The sequence below is a fragment of the Vespa velutina genome, chromosome 2 (assembly GCF_912470025.1).
Source record: "Vespa velutina chromosome 2, iVesVel2.1, whole genome shotgun sequence".
Classification (NCBI taxonomy): Eukaryota; Metazoa; Arthropoda; class Insecta; order Hymenoptera; family Vespidae; genus Vespa; species Vespa velutina.
This window is the reverse complement of record NC_062189.1, coordinates 6,312,397-6,326,401: the sequence shown is the minus strand read 5'-3', so window position 1 is coordinate 6,326,401 and position 14,005 is coordinate 6,312,397. Positions and strand designations below refer to the sequence as shown.

The 14,005-nt window shown below is 36.6% G+C and overlaps 1 protein-coding gene across 10 annotated transcripts in view; it reads left to right on the top strand.

The window, feature by feature from the left end:
* LOC124946400 (fat-like cadherin-related tumor suppressor homolog) overlaps positions 1-14,005 on the top strand; it is a 298,435-nt gene that overhangs the window by 17,205 nt on the left and 267,225 nt on the right. The gene's annotated exons all lie outside the window — the stretch shown is intronic.

Sequence of the window (14,005 nt, the reverse complement as noted above, 5' to 3'; positions counted from 1 at the left end):
ACGATGATTCACTCTATCGTACCAACGTATTTGGCACCGTCCACCAATGAAAAAAGGAGGGTTCCAACTAGCGTGTAGGCACTTCTTCCCCAAGCACGCGTCGTTGATTCGAAATCGCCCTTGATATGCAACGAAACGGAATTATTACAAACGATGACCTTCCACGCGCCCACCCTCCGTATCTCTTCAACCCTCTTTTTCATCTTCTCCCAACTATTTGCTCCCTCTGTCTTTCCCTTTCCCTTTCTCCTGCGGAACGATTTTACTGCAACAGGGGCGAAGGGAATGCTTTTACTATTTCAAAGAGACGAGTTGGTTGGATGGAAGGGGTGTCTTATTCTTTCGGATGCTTCGACAAAAATACATATAGCGAAGGTTTTATAACAACAATTACATTAACATATTTATTATCGAAAAAATCGAAACGTAATAATGATATATATTTTTATAGTTTATCGTATATTTTGATAACAATAGAACAGTTTCTAGTAAAAATTTATTTTCTGAAATAGGTCAGAAAAATGGTAAAGATTGAATGAGGATGAAGAAAGAACAGAAGTTTCACGGAAAGTGTTTTCGAAGCCAACAATATCTTCCTAGAAAGTGGGTGTACGATTTTCCGATTCTATACTTTACACTCAACGAACGTTTCTCGTATTTCCCTCGTAGTTGTTACCCTCCCCTCGACCAATTTCATCTTCTCGTTCTCTCCCCAAAGGCATTCAACTTTGTTCCGCGATACGACAAAAGCGTTTTGTTAGGCCAGCCCGTCGTGCAGCTCGTACCCTCCGCATCGTAAGTTTATTATAATGTTTCGTACGAATCAGACTCTCTCTCTCTCTCTCTCTCTCTCTCTCTCTTTCTCTCTCTCTCTCTCTCTCTCTCTTTCTCTTTCTCTTTCTCTCTCTCTCTCTTTCTCTTTCCTTTCTATCTTTTTCTCTTACAGGCAACAGATGTATTTTATGTCTCGTGTCACCAAGCAAAAGGAAAAGATGTAGGAGTGGTCGTCCAGGAGAATGAAATTTTTCTAAACATAAAATTCAACCTCACTTCAGATAACAGAATGAAGTGAAAATTGTATAACAACAAAGAAGAAGGTGATTCAAGAAAAATGACTTGAAAAATTCGATGAAAACTCATTTATTCGATTTACACCGCTAACTTCCTAGCGATTCTGTACAGGGGATATAGTGCATGTAAATTGAAAAATGGCTTTTCAGAGAGAAATTTTAATGTTCGGAGAAAAAAGTTGTAATAGCAAGGGGGAAAAAAAAATTCATATCTTGAGATTGTATATTTTTGAAAATTGTTCATTTTTGAATAATAAAAATGTTTAAGTTATTTCGATTGAAGTGCCATAACTTTTACATTTCTGGGACAGCGATCGAGCTCCATCCCACAATTTCCAAAACATCGTGTGATATCTTTGAAGAGCAAACCTCTGATTCGATCGCTCTAGACTCAAGGAATACTAGAGTCGTGCCCGCGGAGAAATAGATTCTCGATAACTAGTCGATGCCCCTCGAAAGATGTTGCATCCTCCAGAGCATCGAGAAACGATCCTTGAGGATACGGAACTGAGCGATACGTGAACGCCATATCATTTCCCGAATGATGCTCTTTCGAGAGACGTGATTTGGTTCCTTCATTTCCGAACGCCATTTTCGTTATCGATGATTACCAAGCACATAGCTAATATATTCTACCAAACCGATCGTTGTATTTTATAGAAAACGAACATTATGGAAATTCTTGAATAATAGTTATGGTGCATCGTTTCAACGAAGATTTGTCCTTTGGGAAATGAAACGCATAATTTCGTTGGTCGTTATACGGGAAACAGAGAGAAAGAGAATGATAGCACTGTTTATTTTCATTTCGTTTGTTTAACCCATGTGTCCAATTAATTTAAGAGATTATCATTATAAAATAGATAATGTGTTAGCAATTGAAAAACAAATTGCCGAGTATTACTCATTGATTCATCATAATCGTGTTACATAGAATAGAGTTGCACGTAAGCGTAATCTTATCTCGGCGCCAGAATTATGAAAGCAGTGATAAAAGTCGCGAAGAAACAGCCGACGTTCTTTAATTTAATCGTCAAATCGCGTCGAGATTATGAATTATCGTTGTAGTAGTTAGATGACTCATCATCGTTCGTTAGCAAACGTTTCCTCGAACAAGGCGAGCCCTCCTCGAGAGAATATAATCGTTTTACCGAACGATTCAAGTATTCTTCTTTAATTTCATTCTACGTATCTCTCTATCTGTGATTGGTTATCATTGAAAATGCAATTACACTCGTCCTAGAACATATTATTTTTTGTGAAGTGAAATAGGCTCGTGGCGCTATTTCAACTTATCGTCCGGAAGAAGCTCGCGTAAGCTTCTTTCAAGGATATCCGACACGAGCCAGGAGGTGAATATCCTGCTAGAATTGGCAGGAAGCCAAGGAAGGAGAAAAGAAAACGAGATGCGTTCGGAAGGATAGATAAATTAATTGGCTTCTACACGTGCCAGAATTTCAACATCCTCTTTAATACCACGAATTTTTGTATTTTTTCAACGAATGATTTCCTCTTCCCACTCATGTCCATTTTATTTGACACTCGAATTGAAAGAAAAAAAAGGAAGGAAATCGTCTCTCTTCCCTCCTCTCTCTCTCTCTCTCTCTCTCTCTCTCTCTCTCTCTCGTGATCTTGGAAAAACATCGAGCTAATCGGTCGATCGATTTTCACCAAAATTCTCTAAAAAGTATTTCTATATTTGTGTTCTATTTTAACGGATTCTATTTCTTTTCCGACGATTTCTTCAATATCTCATAGATAACGGCAAACGATAAGACATATGTATAGCCTATATCTTTCGCTGAGACTCGTTTTTCGGAATTCAGAGCGCCGTTCGTTGGTGCGATCGAGCGTGCGCTTATTTATTTATCGTCCCATTGTTCTCTCGTCCGGTGTGCTCTCTTTCTCTCTACGTCTTTTCCTCGGGCCATGGCGCTATTACCTTCCAGGTCCCAACATGGCTCATTAAACAAGCGTAAGAAGCATTTCCACTTGTCCATTAACTTATCTCTCCTCGTATCGTGCAACGCGCGCTTTTATCTACCGGCGTCATCTCGACCTGCGCTCCTTCTCCATATCTTTCTCTTTCTTTCTTCTTTCCTCCCTCCTTTCCTTCCTCCTTCTCTCTCTCTCGCCCTCCCTTCTCTCTCTCTCTCTCTCTCTCTCTCTCTCTCTCTCTCTTCCACCATCTCTCTGTACTCGATATCTATATGAACGAGCAACGACGAGAATAGAAATTACATCGATAACAAAGCCGCCATCGATAATTCTTGTTTAATCTTTCGAGTTATTAATAAATAGTACACAGTATAATTCACTTGGAAAAAAAATTCGTTTATCTAAGCCATTTGGGACGTAGGATTTAACTGTTCTTACATATATACATTCGTATCTCCTTCAAAATTCTAATTCGAAGTCATCGAGTGTCATCTCGTACAGAGCTAAATTAGTTTTGTATTTTCTTGTTTTTTCTTCTTCTTTACCGTTATGTCATATAAGACGTAAGTACGTTGATATAATTTTTGAGTAAGCATTAATTATTTTTAACACATGAGAAATTTTATTAGTAGAATATAATGCTTTGTTTTCTTTATACTTAATCGTTTATCAAGGAAATCGATAATGTAAAGGATTATGTATTTTTTTCTTTTTTCTTTCTTTTCTTTTCTTTTTCTTTTTCTTTTTTTCTTTTTTTTTTTTTTTGGTTAATATACTTGTGAAAATATTTTTACTCGGCGATAGTAATCCGATGAACGTTTTTGTATCTCGTTAAAAAAACAGCTGGTATACATCGTTTTAAATAGTAATGGCATGTAGCAAGAATGATATTCTTTGTAACTAGATATAGCACCTGCTTCTATGATTCTTCTAAATTCTTTTCAAGCCTACGAGAGCGCTCAAAGCTCGTCGATCTTCCGACGACTTCTTTTTCGTTCTCGAAATGCTTTGCCAAGAATTTATATGGGTCATCGTTCCTTCCCTGCATTCATTATGACTGCTTAATGAATAAATCTTCTAGCTGAACGAAATCCTCATCTGGATCCGTTTATTTTTATCTTCTTGCATTATCTCGATATCACGTAACACATATAAATTAAAAATATATCTGTATATAATCTATAAAAATTTTTATATACGTATCATGACAATTGTTCTTATGCGAAAAAAACAATCATACGGAAAAATGGAATGAATGGAACGATTCCAAATATATATTTCACAAAGAACGAGATGTCTAGTACACGTTTCAAGAATTTTCTCATATTTTTTCATTCATTCTTTCTTTTTTTTTCCTCGTCATGTTAGATTCTCAAGGGTGACGCATGACGTTCCGATGATATGCGTGGGTTTCCGAGTCGAATGCATAGATTTCAATCTCGCTTTGTTTCTCGCTGGCAAGGTCAGTATTCGAAGGTACAAGAATCGACTCGTTCGTGGCTCCAACTTTTATTTTTAGGTTGGACGTGTCGCCTCTTCCAGATCCCATCATGGCTGTTACGAGAAAAGCTAGATCTCTTCTCAGTCTCTCCTGATTCTATTTTATTCGCCTCCTCGAGATCTCATAAAGTTTATGGCCCTTTCGTTTTATCCGTAAAAATTAGTCTATCTTTTATATCCTTATTTCGTAGTTTTTATCAAATTCGAATCGATTTAAGAATCATTTTACGTCATCTATGAAAGGTGACAGCTCACAAAAAAGTCCGTAAAAATTCAAGAAAAGAACAAAATGTAGATAAGGGAAGAGTGTCGTGTTATTCTTTTCTTATTGCTCTTTTTTTTTTTTCCATCCTCAAGTCAATCCATATTCACCGCGTAAATTTTCTTTCATCGATTTTATATAGCGTTTTGAACGACAACTTACCACGCTTCCAGCATTGCATTATTCCGGATTTATTTTTCTCCTCTTTTATATATGCACTATTTCCTCAAGTTTCTCAAATACTTGGAAACCATCCCAACCACTCTTCTTATTCAAACACATTCTGTATTACTCCGATGCTCGTAGAAAGCTTATTTGTAAAAATTTCAATTTTTCCTGAGACAATATAATATTTTTTTCTCTATTTTCAATTTCCTCTTTATATGGTTTTCATTGAAATTAATCGGAAGAGAGAAAACTTCGATGAAATTATAATTGTTTCGTATTGAAACCTTTCACCGAATGTTATTACACAAATCACTGAAGATTCATAATTTGTAATTATTTTCTAATTGCAAGGGGATACTCGTATGTATAATTCGAGCAACCATTGTAACGCAAGAATATGTTCGATAACAGGTATGTCCGTTGCTTTATTTCTCCCAAAAGAGCAGCTTTTGTTTTATCGGTCAATTCATTCATGTAATCAACTTCTATGAAAAGTATTTTGCAATTCAACGTTAAAATGTGTTGTGTTATTTACTAAGCAATAGAGAGAATGAGAGAGAGAGAGAGAGAGAGAGAGAGAGAGAGAGAGAGAGAGAGAGAGAGAGTAAAAGAAAGGGAGAAAGAGAGAGAACTTCAAGTTATACCAATCACAATTTCGTCTAAACGAGGGATTATGCGGGTCTACCAATTTTCTCCACAATTTCATCGCTACCCGTTTCATCGTTATTTTAGCCGGTTATTAACAACTTTCGGTATATCTGATATAAACTTTTTTGACACAAAGTATAAAGCTCGTATTTTTCTCTTGGTAAGTATAACTTGAATGTTCTGTATTCCATTATCCTTGAATGAACCTAATACACACACATATATACACGTGTGTGTGTGTGTGTGTGTGTGTGTACGTGGACTCATATTTGACTTTTTACGATGTTACTTTTTCGAAAATAGATGTGCATGTTAGAATCTAAAGCAGTGCTGTGCGATATAGATACAACTTTGTTAGAGTACATAGAGGATAAACTATAATAAGGATAAGGACGAAACTACATGTGTAGATAAACACCAATGAAAGCTGAACATCTGGCTTAAAAGCATAATTTGATTTCAGCCTGATTTTATTAATAAGATAACCGATATGAAGTCGGTATATACAAGGAACTTTTACAGTTGATTGTCTTTTTTATTACAATGCATTAACATTATCTATTATCTATTATACCGCAGAACGATAAGTTTACACACAAATAAATCGCATTAGATTTTTCGACGTTTAAGTTAAAAACATTTAGGCGTGTTATTTGATGACTTTTTAATTCTTACTATGTTTGATATTAGAAATAGGAATAGATTCGTTGCGTCGAGATAGAATCATGTAATAGATTCGCGTCGAACTTGTTCAGAGGAAAATTCAATGGGGCAATGTTGCGGTTTATTTACAAGGAACGTTGCATGTGAACGTATCGGTTTAATATTAACGGAAAACCACAACACGTATAGGCAGTTCGATCCTATGCTAATTTTACCTACATTCCACTTTGTTACTTGTCTCGTATGAACGTCAAATTTTTTTACATATTACTTCGCAATAATAAAATGAAGGAGTAGGATTTTAAAGATAACGTAATGCAACAAGGGAATTGAAAACATTTCTTCGAGGAGAAATTTGTTTAAATTTACTTTCTTCTCGTTAGTCATTTCATTGAATCGCAAAGAACTACACAGAAATCTCGAGGATATTTACTTAAAACTTAGTCCGAGAATGTTAATATAATCGAGGAGAAAGAAAGAGAGAGAGAGAGAGAGAGAGAGAGAGAGAGAGAGAGAGAGAGAGAGACAAAAGATCCGTTCTAGCTAGATCGTCACTTTGATTAATTCTCATCGAGTAAATCTCTTCATAGAGAACGGACGCATCCCTTTCCTTCTCTAGCTAACTCGTTCTCTCGGCGTTTAATGACAATGTCCATGTACCCTAGCGACCCACGGGATGTAGGTACGTACTGAAAGCCGCCGTTGATTCCCTTCGTGAACTCTCGGTAAATATAATTCCACAGAGCGAAGCCGGCAAACCGACACTTCATCAAGAAATTACGCGTGGTCAGTTTAGACAATGGCTTCGAGTTGCTAATCAACTTAGAGATATGTTTGAAGAAAAGGGACCAGCTCCTCTATGTTTCTGAACTACCATCCGACCGGGAATGAATTCCGAGAATTTTCAATATATACTTATGAATTTCCTACATAGATTTCCTACTTAAATTGACTTTTAAATAAATCAATGTGGTCATTCAATGATAAGTTTCTAACGAGCTATATTTTTTTCTTTTCTTTTTTCAAAAGACAAAGTTAAAAAAATGTGACTAAAAATTAGTAAATAAATTTTTAATCATACTTCTTTTTATCTAATTTCACTGAGTGAACAGATTTCTTAATCGTCTTAAATAATATTGAGAAATGTCAGATATCACTATGATAGTTAATATTTTTAAAAGAACTTTCGATACTTTCGTATATTCGAAGTTAAACGATCGTGCGTGAGAAGGCTTATTCCGTAAGGATAAATTTCTTGTAAAAGAATGTAACGTTGCGATCGTTAGAGAATGAGTTCGAAGGAAAGAATGAGAAAGGGGTGGAGTTTGGTAGTAACGAGACAGCTCGTGTGATGGTTGAAGTGGCTCGTATATTCGCCTGAGGAAGTTAGTTTGCTGCATGGTCGAAAAAGGTCCTCGAGGTATGCCGGAGAAGAGTTGTTAGCTAGCCAGACGCCGATTTAATGTCTGGTTGAACTACTGCGAGCTCATTAAGTCTCACTGTACGTATTCTCCAGCTTGGAGATAAGAGAACGAACGGATGAGAGAGATAGAAAGAGAAAGAGAAGGAGAAAGAGAGAGAAAGAAAGAGAGAAAGAGAGAGAGAGGAGGTTCCTTGCGAAAGCTTCGCGTCTACGTACTCTCGTTTCTTGAGAGAGCGGAAAACAGAGATAGCAATAGAATGACGTTGTTTTCTACGATTTTCTCATCTCTTCTCTTTCATCTCATCCATTCTTCATCCTCCTTCTCCTCCCTTTCTTCTTTTTCAACGACGGAAAACACTCGATCCCGTCAGACAAGATTCATTTCACCTTTTTCCTGTTCCCCCTTAATAGCATCTTGTCTCTATCGAGTAAATAAAAATCTCATTTATCTCGAACGTAAAACTCGACATGATCGATCAACGTGGTCGTGTCAACGGTCGACTCTGTAACTATCTTTGACTGAAAACTGTTGAAAAAAAATTTTTCATCGTCGTTTCTTAAAGCTCGTTCCACGTAGAGGAATAAAAGAAACGTAACGATCGAGACGAATAATAAGAATCGTATGAAAGTTAAAAAGAAAGAGAGAGAGAGAGAGAGAGAGAGAGAGAGAGATCATAAAAAAAGAAATGGTAATTCTTTATTTTTCTCTATTTCCATATTCGACAATTTTCCCTTTCACTCGTCTTTCATCGTAGCCGCGCACGAGCTGGTAGTTATTAGCCACCGTCACGAAGTCGACGTCACGGATAGTAATGACGAATGAAGCGTATTACGCGGTCGGTAGCGAAATTTGCATTGCAAAGAGGAGCCGAGAGACTTCGTACACAGACGAAGAAGGGACAGACATGTAGTCGTTGCGCGCGCACGAGCACATATGAACAGAGTTCACTAGAGAGAAGAACGTTCTGCCTGAAGCGAATTTAAAAGTCTTTGCTGTTTCTATTCTAGCGAGATATTCCTCACCATTTCTGTCAGTAAATAATTGCAGAGTATCGGACGGACATACAATAGGAACGTAACAGCTGCCTTCTCCTCCTCTCCTCCTCTGCCTCCACCTCCTCCTTTTTCTTTTCCTCCTCTTTCTCATTCTCCTCTCTTTTACTCTTCCTTTCTTTTTCTCGTTATTCATGCCTTCAACCAGACTGTTTCTCTCTTTCCACGATTTTACGTCATTCAAGCATTAATGCCTTTTAATGGTATAAATATAAAAATCCTGCAAAGCGAATATATATTACACCTACCACACAAACAGTAACAAGCTGAGTTTTAGTCGTTAATGCAATCTTCGGATATGTCTATTCGATAATACGCCGGCTTCATTGTCTCCCTGATCCTTTCGGAAACTTGAGAAGTCTTCAAGAGGGAGACTTTCACCCTCTTATATCTCTTACATTCTCTTACGAAAAATTCTGTGCATTAAGTGGAAAAGAATTTGTGGAACGCGTCATCTTATATATGTATTCTTTTCGTATATATATACATCTTGTGCATGTTCGTGTATATATACTATAAGTATGTTAGTATAGAAAGAGAAGAGGGGAGAGAGAGAAAGAGAGAGGACACCCTTCCCTACATTTTTTTTCTATTGTAGCTATCAAAGTCAACGATCGTGGTGGAATGGTGCTTTGTCAACGATGTTCCGCTAAATATCAAATTTCTTAACGTTTAAAAGGAATCGTTCCCTCCGAAATTCTATCAGCACAATGTTCACAATCCTAAATTTCTTCTTCAAATATCTCGATTCTACGAGAAGATACGTAAGTTCTATATAGTAGATCTTTAATTAGTTTACCGACGATGTATCTGTAAGGATTTATCAAGTCGTTTGGTTTAATGATTGTTTTGATTTCATTTCTGAGACGATTTTCGTTCTATAAAAAAAGATAGAATTTTTGAAATGTTTTATGTCGTGTTTTTAAAAAGAAAAAAAAAAAAGTTAACGATTAATATCTATCATAAATACGATGAACCGTGTGATTTGATGTCATAGGATAATCGAGATTATCGTGCGTACAAGACCCAAGAGAAATGGTCAAGTTCGATAGAGTATTATCGAAGTATGGGAGTTAATTAGCGAGGTCATGTCGATTATATCCATGGATTGTCTAGTATCGAATAGTAGAGTAGGTTATTGTCGAGCAATACTGCGCGCATGCCGTAACACCGCAGTCGTGAATACCCTGATTTCTGTAGATTAATTGGCGAACACCGTGGTCTAATTACATTGTCGAACTCCACGTACTTTGGTCGTCGAGGTTATAAGTCTCTATTAATAGTAAGAAAACGGTGCTCTTGAAAATAGACGACGGATTCATCGTTGACGGTAATAACTCGCGCGCATTCGTCGAAATGGTAAAATCAAGGTCGTGAGATGGATTTATGAGGTGAGTGAAACATAGGAGTTCATTTACAGCTGGCTGACTCATTAAGGATCTAACTACTTCATGTTCTTTACTTTTTAATATTTATAAGTTAAAGTTCGCTCGTACAAAAACTTTCTTTTACTATTTTATATAAGAATTTACTGTTTTTTTCTTTTTTTTTTCTTTTCTTTCTTCTTTTTTTTTTCTTTTTTTTTCTTTTTTTCTTTTTTTTTTTTTTTTTTTTTTTACAACGTTAATGAAAAGATAACTCGAGTCACAGATTAAATGCTAATTTTTTTGTTTTGTTTTTTTAACTTGTGAAAGTTGCAAGTACAAAAGTTGAAAGCATCGTTAACGTTTAGTTTGAATGTTTTATGTTGAATTGTTTAAATATTAAAGGTACACGTGGATTTGGAGCGAAAAAAAGAAAAATGAGAAACAGTAAGGAAGTTCTATGATACGTTAAGAACACGTTACACGCAGTGACCACAAGCTAAAACTCGGTGTACATACTTGAACTCGGCTAGTCGTTTTCCCGTTTCTCTGCAGAAGCTCGTTTCCGGTAAACGAAACCACAATGCTAGAATCGCGGAATGTCCGGTCATCCATTTTGGTTGTCCCGTAAACCATAGCATACGTTTACCGTACCTTGTTAACGCACACGTTCTATTCTTGTTTGTATATTTATCTGGGTTGATGATGACGTCTTGTAATTGTGGGAACGATTGCGTAATATGAGATTTTTCGCGACAGTAGCTGTTAACTTTCAAGATAGCACGAGTCTTACGTAAATAATCGAGCATCGACTATGTTTTTCTTGACAGTTTCATTTTCCTTTTCTGCAATTACTTTTTGCTATCCTTAATGATATTCTTATTTCTCAACTTTAAATTATAAGCCATTATTTTTCACGCTAAGGGAACATTTTGCAACAATGAAAATATAAATGTCTTCGTCTTCTTCTTTATATTTAATTTATATTAAGAAATTAAAGTGATATAATATTTATTTTTCGAATATTAATGGATAATTAAATATTAAAATTGTCATTAAATTCTCATCGTGAACATTTCGATGCTCCATATCATCTAACAATAATCTCTACATTAAGTATTATAGTTGATTCTAATTCATGCGCTTTCATTGATGCCTAATTTCGAATGCGATTACTTAAACAGATTCTATTTCGAAATATCCGGCTGAATGGAAACTATCAAATTTGTTCAATACCCTTCTGAACCCTGTTGGTTAATTAAATGGAACGTCCGAAGTACGAGTGAATTCGACCAGGTGCACTCTGACGAGACAACAATGATAATGCCAATGTGATGAGCAATTCGTCAAAGCACTCGGAAATCGCCATTTGTGGTTAGTCTGTGTTTTCATGAGACATTCGTGAGGTACTATTTCATATAAAATGTAATCATTTTTGGATTTTGGAAAAATAATACAGATGAATAGATATCATATATCATACATCAAATACTATTATTCTCATCTTATGAGAATATTCAAAAGATACTTATTTGTTATTCGTGTTGGAAGAAAGTGCATAGAATCTTTCATAAGAAAAGCAAGGATCTTCGACCTCTTGAGTTCCACAAACAATGATGTCGTTGGCTCAAGATAAAAAAGATAAATCGCCAATGTGCAAAAGAAAATGAGGAAAATGCACTGGTCACGTTGCACCCTTTGCTCGCTCCAGGGGTACGAGGCCTCTCAGCAATGAGAAGGGATTCTCTAAGCTAAGGATCTTTTCTATGACCCTTCGCAAAAGGAAAGGTCAGAGAACCCCTGGAGATAGGTTCGAGTTAGTCGACGAGCTTCTACGACATATCGCAGTCTTCTTTTTATACCATGAGTCGATATAGCCTGCACGCGGAGACTTCGACTTACACGAAGGACTCTAGCGAAGGGTTGCCCGCGGAGAAGAAGGACACCGGAATCATACTGACATCACATACGTAATACGCGCGGGTCACCGCGTGTTTTACCATCCCCTTTATCCTATTCTAACCTAAGCATCAAGAGAACTTGGATGGTAGCGAGCAAGTAACCCTACCCGCCTAAACCTGCTTCGCATAAACCACAGGAGATCCACTTTATTAGAGCCATAGGTAGATACGATTTGGTATAATGCCTGGCATACGTGCAACCTCGGGTCCTTTGTCCTGCCTCTCTCTCTCTCTCTCTCTCTCTCTCTCTCTTTATATCTATCTATCTCTATCTCTATGTCTCTAAACTAGAGAGAATCGTATGCAAGACACGTAATACCGATTTACGTATGTTTTAAGTCTGGCTCGCATAATGCAACTGATTTAGCGTAGGTATAGAATACTCTTATACATGTTCAAAAGCCTCCGTGATCGAGCACCGAACTTAATTATGAATCAAAGGTCTTAGCGCCTTTTACTTTATACGTTTTGCTAGTATTTCGTAAAGAGGAAAGTTGGATTCAACCGATAGCACGGGGTTCACAAATGTCATTTGTCTAGATTGTTTTCGAAGCTTTCGCATTTTTCAACATTTGTAATCGTCTCTTAGGAAAAATAAGGATGTGCCTTTACTATAAATCACAAATAAAATTCTAATTCGCACGAAAAGAAAGAAATCGGATACAAAGCGTCTATCGGACAAACCCTCTTCTAAAATGTATAATTCATTGTCAGAGCAATGCGGAGCAACTTCCCAAGTTTGGAATTACATGTTAAATCGGATCGCTTCATCACGGTCTCCTACTCTGGTCATAGCGATCTATATCTATATCTCGCAAGCGTATTGCACACCATCAATTTCTACCGTTTCTACCCACTATATCGAACGTATTTCCAATGTACTTGGACGGAATGTGCCTCTATGGAACGGAGAAAGCGTAAGAGGATGGATAAATGGAAGGAAAGACATTCGATTACATTAAAATAGATCACTTTTGCTTTTCATTATTACATAATCTCTATCTCTACGTCATTATCTATTCATAATTATTCTAACGTGGAAACGGCAAAACAATCAATCCTCGTAATAGGAAATAATATAGATTTTATCGAACAAAATGATTTTTCTAAATTTGTCAAAAATAATATATCTTCGATATTGATAGTTTTGATTTAATATATATGGTCCAAAATACACATATACAAGTGATATCCGATGATTCAGTAAAAGGAAGGAACTTGGCTCGTATCGGGCGACATTTATCCAGGTCAAAATGTGGATTTGCATCGACTAAAGCCAGAGCATGGCACTATGACCGCGATCGTGCACGATGAATGCCTCGCCTCATCCTCTCTCTTTCTCTTCCTCTTCTTCCCTCGTATCGATCCATCGAGGTGTCGGCAAAATACACCAACATCGATCTTTCTCCTCCCCAAAAGGGTAAAGACGAACGATCCCTGTTTATGCTTTGCATTTGGGACGTTCCTAGTGATAAAGGGGAACGTGCTTGATGTTTGCGAAAGTTTACTACCGGGCATACGTTTTACATTCGCCCACATCTACGGAGATCTCGAATTGGAATGGCGAGGAAACGATTTGCAAATAGGAAATATGGAAATTTCGAAGATTGTTGTCATCAGTTATGTAAAATGTGTTATATATATATATATATATATATATATATATCTACCTGTAAGAAAAATATAGAAATAATGTTTTATGATTCAATGAAATTAGCTTTACATCGAAGATAATAATAAATTCGTTCAATATCGAATGTAACACTTTTCGCGTTAGCGCTAAACTAGAAAATTATGCAATAGCCAGGAAGACGTAGGAATCGTGTACCTCTTAGAGATTTTCCTTCTCCATTACGTAATTCTCCTCACTAGTGAATTTATCATCTCGACGTGTTCTCTACGAGTACGGATTTGAATCGCCAGTCGGATAATCGGTCTTACTTTCGGAATTTCAC